This window comes from Mus pahari, chromosome 3 (assembly GCF_900095145.1).
Source record: "Mus pahari chromosome 3, PAHARI_EIJ_v1.1, whole genome shotgun sequence".
Classification (NCBI taxonomy): Eukaryota; Metazoa; Chordata; class Mammalia; order Rodentia; family Muridae; genus Mus; species Mus pahari.
In genome coordinates this window covers 81,624,378-81,635,139 of record NC_034592.1, presented here as the reverse complement: position 1 = coordinate 81,635,139, position 10,762 = coordinate 81,624,378, and the positions used below count along the sequence as shown (strand labels likewise).

At 35.4% G+C, this 10,762-nt stretch overlaps 1 protein-coding gene across 3 annotated transcripts in view; it reads right to left on the bottom strand.

Moving 5' to 3' along the window:
• Positions 1–10,762, bottom strand: part of Lrrc4c (leucine rich repeat containing 4C) — a 1,191,813-nt gene that overhangs the window by 735,533 nt on the left and 445,518 nt on the right. For all 3 annotated transcript variants that reach the window (XM_021194266.2, XM_029536201.1, XM_029536202.1), the window contains one exon: positions 2,053–2,141. The gene's annotated coding sequence lies outside the window, so the exon portion shown is untranslated. The remainder of the gene's footprint in view (positions 1–2,052; positions 2,142–10,762) is intronic.

Below are 10,762 nucleotides of genomic sequence, written 5' to 3'. Positions count from 1 at the left end.
GAGGAGGAGGGGAGGGGAGGGGAGGGGAGGGGAGGGGAGAGGAGAGGAGAGAGGAAAGATGAGGGGAGAGATGAGAGGAATGAAAGGGAAGCTCTGTAGCTGTGTTTATAAAACCTCAGCATTCAGTTATTAAACAGTGTGTGTATAACAGTACCATCAGACTGTATGTCAATGTGAATGAGGAAAATTTTACAAAGCTCCACCTGAAGAACTATAGGCAATCAAGGGGGTGATGAAAGCAGAAGAAAGAAGAATTGATTTTATTGAGGGAAAAGCCCCCCACAAAGTCTGGTGCCAAGTAGTCATATCCAAACACCTAAAAATAAGAGGAAGATGAGAAGGAGGCAGAGGAGGTAGGAGAAATGGAAAGAACAACTAAGTTTGACCAGCAAATCGGGAAAGCAGGGAAGGATTACATAAAGGCAGGACTGATTACCCAGAATCTTGGAACACTTTATAACTGTCTTATTTTATGTAGTATTAGTTGCCTCTATTAGAAACATAAAGAAACTGAAAGAGGAATTTATTTCCTTCACAATGACTTAATCAATGGCCACTCAGTTAGATTTCTGCTCCCAGATCTTTTCTTACATACCTGTCTTCAGCAAAATCCTTAGATTCACCTTAAACCCTATGTTTATTGCTTCTCTGATGGTGTTGGCTCACAAGTGTTACAGTTCATTTATTTATTTACATGGAATTTTATTAAAGTTGCATGCATGTACACACAAGACATGTATATTCAGAAATCACATTGGTAAGTATTGTAAAAAATCTCATAGCACATTGAACTAACCAAGATTAAAGGTTTGAATTTGTGTATATGTATAGATATCATTTGAATTAACAAATAAATTTAATTATTTGATAATAGATCACAAATGATTATATAATAATATAGAGAATAGTATAATATCTTCAATATAGGACTTAATTTTTTTATAATTTCAAGACTGCTTACAGTAAGCTATCCTATCAAATAGCCAAATTTTCATTTCAGGAACAGAATATTTTATCAAAGATAATACTGATATGGTTGAAAATATGCCAGAAGCCCTTCTATTACATAAAAATAGCAATTAAAGTGATTAATAATTATTGAAAAATAAACTCTTATCTAAGAGTTGGTGAGGCTAGCAAAATAGCTAAATTAATTTCCCTGATTTCAAAGGGCTGAAATGTAGAAGTGATGTGAATAAATTATGATAAAAGACATACAAGAAAACTTGAAACATTGCTCTAAGTTAAACAACACAGGGGAAAATTTTTATGAATTGTTACACTTCTGAATGGAATTTAAGCACTGTTTCAAGCTAAATTTTAATTTTAATAGTCAAGTAGAGAATAGAAGTGAAATGAAAACCTAAACCTATCAAAACAATATTTGAGATGCTACTATTTATTTATTTATTTATCTAGATTTTAAAGTGCAAAATGGTATCACACTGCATCCTAGGCTATGTCAGAACTCAGAATATAGGCCAGGATGCCCATGGGCTTGCTGCAATCCTTTTGTCCCTCCTTTCTCAGGACTGGGATTACGGATATGTGCCAACAGCCAGGATGATCTCTCACAGTTTAGACCCTGTTTGAAGAACTGGAAATACACATAAGCAAAATGAAGTCATTCATTCCCTTGGATTTCACTGTGCATTGACAAATAACTGTCAGCTCTTTAGAGAAATGCAAATTCACAAGACACTAATATATATGATATATATTATATATATGATGATAGATAGATAATTTGGAGAGAGAGAGAGAGCGAGAGCGAGAGCGAGAGAGACTGAAGAGGATATTGTAGTAAAAGAAGGTTGCTTTGCTTGCTGAGGCCTGCAGGTTATGATCCTAGGAAGCTGTGAGAGAGACTGCTTCAACGTTCTTCTCATGGGGGTTTACAATCTCACCCAATGTCCTAGCAACAGGATGGCCAAGGCCCAGTATTCAGCAAATGACCATGCTAATTCTCAGATATTTTCATTCTCAAGACTCTGCAAATCACATGAGATGATTCTCCTTATTTCTTAAATATGCTGTTCAAGTTATACTCACATGTGTTTAGAGTGTCAACAGAAGCTCCAACTTCCTCAGCTCCACTCTCTCTGGGTAAACATACAGGCATGCAATCAAGTGAATCATTTCTAAGAAAAAGAGAAAATTAAAATATGACATTAATCTTAAGGAAGTTAGTAAGAAACTTCAGCAAAATTATTTGAAAATAAAACCTGTGTGTGTGTGTGTGTGTGTGTGTGTGTGTGTGTGTGTGTGTGCTGCTTCATACTTGAGGCTTTTTCCAGATTACAAGAGGATAGTTATATACATAAACATAATACTCGGTTATGTAAAATATCTTCCTTTATCAAGACTTTTAAATATATTGCTGAGTAATATTTTCCTGAGGAGAAAACAAGTTGCACCATTGTTACTTCTCTAATCTTGTGAACACTATTTTAGTCAAAGGAACACCTCATCCCTTGTCCGTAAATTTGCTAACTTACATTTCTCCAGTGACTCTCTCTCTCTCTCTCTCTCTCTCTCTCTCTCTCTCTCTCTCTCTCTCTCTCTTCCTGTCTGTCTGTCTGTCTGTTTCTTTCTTTCGCTCTTTTCTTTCTCTGTTTTTTCTTTCTTTTTTCTTTTTTTGTTGTTTTGTTTTGTTTTATTTTGTTTGAGACAGGGTTTCTCTGTGTAGTCCTGGCTGTCCAAGGAACTCACTCTATAGACCAGGCTGGCCTTGAACTCAGAGATTCACCTGCCTCTGCCTCCCATCTGAAAGACCCAAGCAGCTGAAAGAGGCAGATGCAGATATTTGCACACAACCAATGGACAGAAGCTGCTGACCCCTGTGATTGAATTATGGAAGGCTGAAAGAAACAGAGAAGGAAGGTGACTCAGTAGGAGGATCAGAAGTCTCAATTAACCTGGACCTCCATGATCTCTCAGACACTGGCCCAACAACCAGGCAGCACGCACCAGCTGATATGAGGCCCCTAACACATATACAGCAGAGGACTGCTGGGTCTGGGTTCAGTCAGAGAAGATGTACCCTACCCTCAAGATACTGTGGCCCCAGGGAGTTTAGAGGTCTGGTGGAGTGAAGGGTAGGGGGTGGGGAGTGGGGACGTCCTCATGGAGACAGAGGGCAGGGAGGAGGTATGGGATGGGGAAAATCAGAATGTACACTGGAAGGGGAATAAAATCTCTTAAATTTTTGTTTTTGTTTTTGTTTTTTTCCTTCTGTGTCTCCAATCTCCAGTGACTTAAATTATCCCTCTAAAGTGGTTGAGAATTAACTAAACTAATTTAATGAAGAAAGTCATTAGAATACTAAGTAACTGATCAGTGATAGTGCACCAGGTATTACAGCTCCTTCAATGACAAATGTGTAAGGTCCTTCTCCTTTATTAATATCTGTTTCTGTTTTCACATAATAGACTATCCCCAGGCCCATATGCCTGAGATGGAGAAAGACTGTCCAACTGGAGGGGAAAAATGTTATTAAGAGAATTGTATCTCCAAATCACAGAATAATACCTCCTCCTCCTCTTCCTCCTCCTCCTCCTCCTCCTTCTTCTTCTTCTTCTTCTTCTTCTTCTTCTTCTTCTTCTTCTTCTTCTTCTTCTTCTTCTTCTTCTTTTTCTTTATTCAAGATAATAGATTTCAGGGCATAGACCTGCCATGTTTTACATACAGACATCCTTCTGAGTTATATTATAGATCCTTGGCCACAGAACTGTAATGATTACAATGACATATTATATGTCATTTTTATATGGGATCTGAGGCAATAAAGTGGAGTCACACTATAAAATAGGACTTGAATACTAAAAATCCTCTAAATGAAACAGAACAAATTGAATATATAGTTCAGATATGGAAAACCTCAAACTTACTCTAAAGTATACCCTGTACACAGAAGGCTGAAAGCTTAGCTTTAACATTTTTAGACATAAACTTGTAACATTAGTGGGGCACGTAATATTAAATATTGGCTTTCAGACTATTATTAAATATTTACTTTTCAATACGACAAGCAACATTCAATACGACAAGCAACATTAACATGTAAAATAGATGACATATATTGCCATATATAAAACCATAGGATATAATCTATTAATAAAATTAACAAGATGATATATTATATAATAATTTGAATAGTTATTCATTAGATTGAACAGTGGAATGACAAATAGGCGGAGCATAAGCATAACAAATTGGTCATAACTACCTCTGGGGCAAAGGCATGGTTACAAGGTGGTTATAGAAAGGTAGCTATAGCAAGGTGGACATAACAGCTTTTGAAACAAAGGCATGGTTTTTATTTCCTGAAAAAGGCAATACAGAACCACATATAGTTAAAGTTTCTGGTAGGATATAGCTGAATCTTTCTGAAACCATTTTAATTCATAAATAGAAATGAATCCAAATAGGAATGAATATAGTTTGTTTTTACTATAATATGGCTTTGAAGCCCAAGATAGAGAAAGGGTGGTTTATCACATACTCATTCCACTGTTCACTTTTTGTGGACATGTTAATTATTCTCTCAATTCCTCGTCTTCCAGGTTTAAATGGAGATAATGATTCCTAATTCCATTGGAATGTTTAAGAATTAGGTATTGATACATGGAATGAGCTAAGAGTTCAATCTAATGAATAACTATTCAAATTATACAATATACAATTATCAAATATGCTGTCTTTGAACTTTGCTTTTTAAAATTTTTCTATAACTCTTCACAAACAAGAAAACGTCATTTCACACTTGATGATAATTTGTTTAATTGCCCCAGTCCAGGCCATCATCAAGTGTGAAAATGACGTTTTCTTGTTTGTGAAGAGTTATAGAAAAATTTTAAAAAGCAAAGTTCAAAGACAGCATATTTGATAATTGTATATATGCTTTGTGTGCCTTTGTAAAAAGTTTAACTACGAGAACAAGAAAAAGAGGTTTCATGATACATAAGGTTATGTTATAAACTGAATGATGATATTGCATTGAACTTTAATGCTCTTTAAAAAACCATTTATGATATGAATTATAAATGAGATTCAATTTTATAAATAGTTGTTAAATAACACTTCTGAAATTCAAAACCTTTCTTTATTATTGGTGCTTAGGTAAATAAGTCCAAAAATTATCTATTCACTAATTGTTATAAGTAACTACCAAGAATCACTTTCAAATCATTACTTCTTTTTCATGCAACTAAAATCCTAGCACATATGTCTGTTTGAAATTCACTCTTCAATATTCACTTTTTTTCCTTCAGAAATGAATTTCTTTTTATGGATGAATAGCATAAAAACAAGTGGATGTTTTCATTTATTCACAGACTCATTCATTTTCACATATTAATGCACCAATATAATTAGACTCTAAATTAGTAGTAGGGGAAAAAAAGACAGTCTGTCATTAGCTACACCTGATACTTTAGAGTTAAATAAAGCCAACTTGCTTCTTTAGTTCTCACTGAAAAGACAAGGAAGTAAGGAAAGACTATAGATCTCTGTTCATGTGTGATATTTCTGAGTAAATAATTCTAAAAATAAATTTACCAAGCAGGACTTACAAACACTGCCAATTCAATTAATTTCATTCATGTATCTTGCCAGTGTGCTATCTTTTTTAGCAGAGGGAAATTATCATGGAGTTAGAGGCTTCTTACTTTACCATTGAATGGCCATCTCCAAGAAATACACCTGTGCCATGTCTGAGAGCATCCAATCAGTTGGTTTCATTCATAGTAGCAAAATTTTATCAGTGTATCATGGCACAAAAGCTTAAGAGTCTTGATACTATCTCTCCAGAACATTATTTTTGAGGTTGTTTCTAGTAATTTAGAAACTCCCCACTTTATATCAAGTGTATATTTCATCCCAGACTGTCAATAATTTTCAGATAGCACAGGACCACTTTTTTTACTTCACCTCATTGTGCCTTAATTTTCCTAGTCATAAAACTGAGTGTGGTCATATCTAAGTATTGAGTCTGTTATTGGATAGAAGTCAAATGATTCTGCAAATAGCCTATAAAAAACCTAGTGCCTACTAGAGTGTATTATTAATTAAAACTTCCACAACTTGAAGCAGATTTTTCCTTTACACAGGAGGAAAAATATATGTGAGCCTGTGTCCTTTATCAAAGGCCCACACTTGTGAAGTGTTGAACTTAAAATTCTACTTGAAGCTTCTTTCCCTTGCCTTGACTACAACGTCAGGCTGTATTCATATCCTACAGAGCCTTCAGAACATGTCTTCTAGATGTTTCTCTTTGATAGTCCTACCTATCACCGTGTATACTTTCCATAGTGCCTACTCCTGACATGATTTTTCAAAATCGTGTACCTCTTTCTGCTGCCTTAAAATTTGACTGACTCTAACTTGCATTCAAAGAAAAACTACGAGGATTGTTAGAAAAGTGTTCTAAGATTTGCTGAGAAAACAGACTTTTCCAGCATTCCCAGATGGTTCCAAGCTCAAGACAACTGAATTCTGAGCAGTTGCCTTCCAGGTTAAGGTGTATCTAACAAAGTGAATGTAGAGAGGTGAGGAAAAGATTTATTTTTTTAAAAAATTATTTTATGGTGTGCTAGCTTTAGTGGTAAGAGAAGAAAGCATTCTTATGTTTATTTCCTTCATTACAATATAAGATTAGAATTGAATAACACAATAGTAATTATAATAATTTATATTGATATTTCTATCCATCTATATCTATCTGAAAAAGAGTTTACAATTGCATAGTAATAAATAGGAACATTCTAAATCTTATTCCTTCTTTGAAGGATTAAGAAAGGCAACTTGATTTTATTGCTCTCCAAGAATATACTATTCTACCAATGAATAGTCACATGTAAATTTTACACATGCTTATGTTAAATATAGGTTAACTGGTGGATTATTTTGAAATGCTTAAAGTGATTAATCAAGGCTGTTTCTTTTAGTGATGAGAGAGATTCAGTGATATTTTAGGCTTTAAAGTTTGGATAAATTAAGATCATGAGCGTGAAAACTCACTTGAACTCAGTAAAATATTTTGGGCATGGGGAAGCTCAACAACAGTGTCTTGGAGCATAGCTTGGAGCTCGCTTGTGATATTAAGCTGACACATAGCTGTCTTCAAATAGACTGGTAGCACTTCCTGAAAAGTGAGCAGATTGGCTCGTTTTGACCTGAATATGTTCATACTAGATAAGATTATACTTTTAGTTTTCATTTATTCAAATTCATTATAAAAAACACTAAGTACCATACTGAACCAAATGCTAAACACAAAAGCATTAACATAATATTTTTCTAAGTCTATGACTTTAAACTAGAAGATGTATATAAGAAAGTATTAGATATGACACCTTTTCATATATATATGTATATATTAAATATACATATATTTGTATGTATGACATAAAGGCATCTTTGGAGCTGAATTAGGAACCAAATAATCTCAGAAGACATACAAGGATTGTGCTGGAAAAAAGTTATGGAGGCAAACTTCTAGTGAGCAGGTGGAGAAAAGAAGAGGCTTCTGAATATACTGAAAGAATGAGATACTTGAAAAAACTAAAGGCCAATGATTGGGTGGAAAAATTCATGACAGAAAAGTGTGCATTTATCTGCAATTCCAAGAAATTTTCAGGGATCTGGTGGAGAGTTCATGTGTGAGGTTCCACACAGAGCCTTTCTGAGAGTCCTAGGAATGGATCTGAGCTGATAAAAGGCCTTGGCAGTAAGCAACCTCTGAGAAACATATTCCAGGAGCAAATTGTCCATTAGATAGGAGGAACAGTGACTGGGACTGTCTGTCAGTTATGCTCACTAGGACAGATGGCTCACTTTCTTGCATGCCACCATGGGAATGGGAAGTTTTACAGGTTGACCCCAGTATTTCCAAAGGTCTGCAGTTTTGACGGACAATTGACAGTCAGAAAGTAGACAAGTTAGGCAATCTCATGGTAGATATGAGTTAATGCTGTGAAATCTCACATAGCACTTTAAGCTCAGAATTAAGAGTGATGCATTGGGCTACAATATGTATCAAAGATGAGAGACTCAATAGAGAGTTAGCTGGTTTCACATAGGGAATTTTGAGAGGACCTCTATACATGCCTGTATTTTGTAATTAGACATGTGCTACAATGTGCTTATTTCTAATAACCAGTGATTTAATTTTAGGGAAAAACTGAACACAAAAATATTGTAAACAACAGATTTGTTCATATTGTCCTCTCTACTCATATATCCATGTAATTTTTCTTCCCCCAGGTAATCACTGACAATGGCTTAGTACAGATCTTTCTAATTAATCTGCACATACACAAATATAAGTGGAACTGTTTTATTTTGTGCTCTGTGAAAGAAAAAGACTAGCAATCTTCTTTTCCAAGTTAATATGTTTCCTGAACATTCCCTCATGTCAGTACATATAGATATGCCCCATTCTTCTTGAAGACTATATAAAATTAAAGATGAATAAATGCATAAATCAGTAAAGGATGAGAACAGGTAAGCTCTGAGTATCCAATATCCTCCATTCAACTTGAAATATTACCTGCAAGATAGTGAAAGTAATGGAAATAATGCATCCCCATTTTTCATAGAAATAAGGCAATTTTGATATATAATAAAATTCAGAGAGCAAAGACAGGGAGGTAAACTGTTCATTGATTTTTTTTCCAGAAATTTTAATGGTGAATTGTTTTGTGTTATTTCTGCTAAGCTCTCAAATAAAAAGCTATACACAAACACACAAAGAAGAGCTAGTTTTCCAAAATGTTTCCCAGATGAAGAAACAGATACTACATTGGCATATTGTCCGGAATAAGGCAAACAGTTCAATGTTGAAATAGTATGTGTTATGAACTTCATGATATACTTACTAAATTAGTATGGCAAGAATGAGCAGTCCATAGAAAAGTGAAATCACTAACTTATACTTTTAGATGCAAGTGCATAATGCAAATTTAAAAGTAAGGATTGAGAAAAAGTAGGATACCTGTATATGTTTATACAGATGGTATTATCTATATAAACTGTACACACATCCTTCTCCTTGTCTACGGGTACAGTAACATACTGTGTTATAATTTAAATACTTGAAATTAAATCATGACTCTCCAGAGAATTATGACCCAAGCCTCTGATGTTTACAAGTCCTGTCATAAGGGAATTAACAGAAACACACCACACTGAGAGATTTTAAAAAATGTGCTAATTTAATTTTTTAAAAAAGTGAACGAAGACCAAAATATGGACACTTCACCCCTTCTTAGAATTGGTAACTAAACACCCATGGAAGGAGTTACAGAGACGAAGTTTGGAGCTGAGACATAAGGATGGACCATCCAGAAACTGCCCTACCCAGGGGTCCATCCCATAATCAGTCACCAAACGCAGACACTATTGCATATACCAGCAAGATTTTGCTGAAAGGACCCTGATATAGCTGTCTCTTGTGAGGCTATGCCAGTGCCTGGCAAACACAGACGTGGATGCTCACAATCAGCTATTGGATGGAACACAATACCCCCAATAGAGGAGCTAGAGAAAGTACCCAAGGAGCTGAAGGGGTCTGCAACTCTATAGGTGGAACAACAATATGATCTAACCAGAGCTCGTGTCTCTAGCTGCATATGTAGCAGAAGATGGCCTAGTCAGCCATCATTGGGAAGAGAGGCCCCTTGGTCTTGCAAAGTTTATAAGCCCAGTACAGGGGAACACCAGGGCCAAGAAGTGGGAGTGGATGGGTAGGGGAGCATGGAAGGTATAGGGGACCTTGGAGATAGCATTTGAAATGTAAATGCAGTAAATACCTAATAAAAATTGAAAAAAAAAAAAAAAGGATAGTTGATATCAGGACAAAAGAGATGATTTGGTGGATTAAATTCCTTACTTCTCTTGCAGAGGACCTTGGATGAATTCTCAGAACACACACTGTGGCATACAACTCTCCATATCTCTAGTTAAAGTGTATTTGAATCCCTATTCTGACTTCCGTGGGCATGGAACACAAGGTTCTTATACAAGCATATATGTAGGCAGAACATTAATACACATACAACAGAATAAATATATCTTTAAGAAATAGTTGAAAACTCTCTGAGTCTCTAAGTAATTTAGATAGCTATCTAGGCCATCGGAAGAGCATCTGTGGAACAAAACTTTAAGCTATCAAACGCCAATGTCCACAGGTCATGTTACTCTCTCCGGAGAAAACATTTTAGACTGAGTTTCTACCTTCAAAATACATGTATGCATGTGCATGTGCATGTTCAAACACACACATAACACATAGACACACATACAAACACATACACTCACACTTGCATATTCATACACACATGTCACATACATCCACACATAATAGAGACATATACAAACACAGTCATAACCACAAAGAGACAGAAACAGAGAAAGAAAAACAAGATGCATCCTGTGTAGGTTTTTCCATTAAACCATTCTACCATCTGATGGAGCAAAAATTGACCTCTTTATTGAAAGGTCAACAAATCACTGCATATACCAGTGCTAAGCCATTCACAAAGGTAGTAATTAAAGATCTTTATAAAATAAACTTGCTTTGAAATGTTCCTTTCTATAAAAATCAGATTTTATTTTTACATTGAGATTTGAAACATAACTTTCATGACACAGCTCATTTAAAAGCCACCTGAGGGCTGGTGAGATGGCTCAGTGGGTAAGAGCACCCGACTGCTCTTCCAAAGGTCCAGAGTTCAAATCCCAGCAACCACATGGTGGCTCA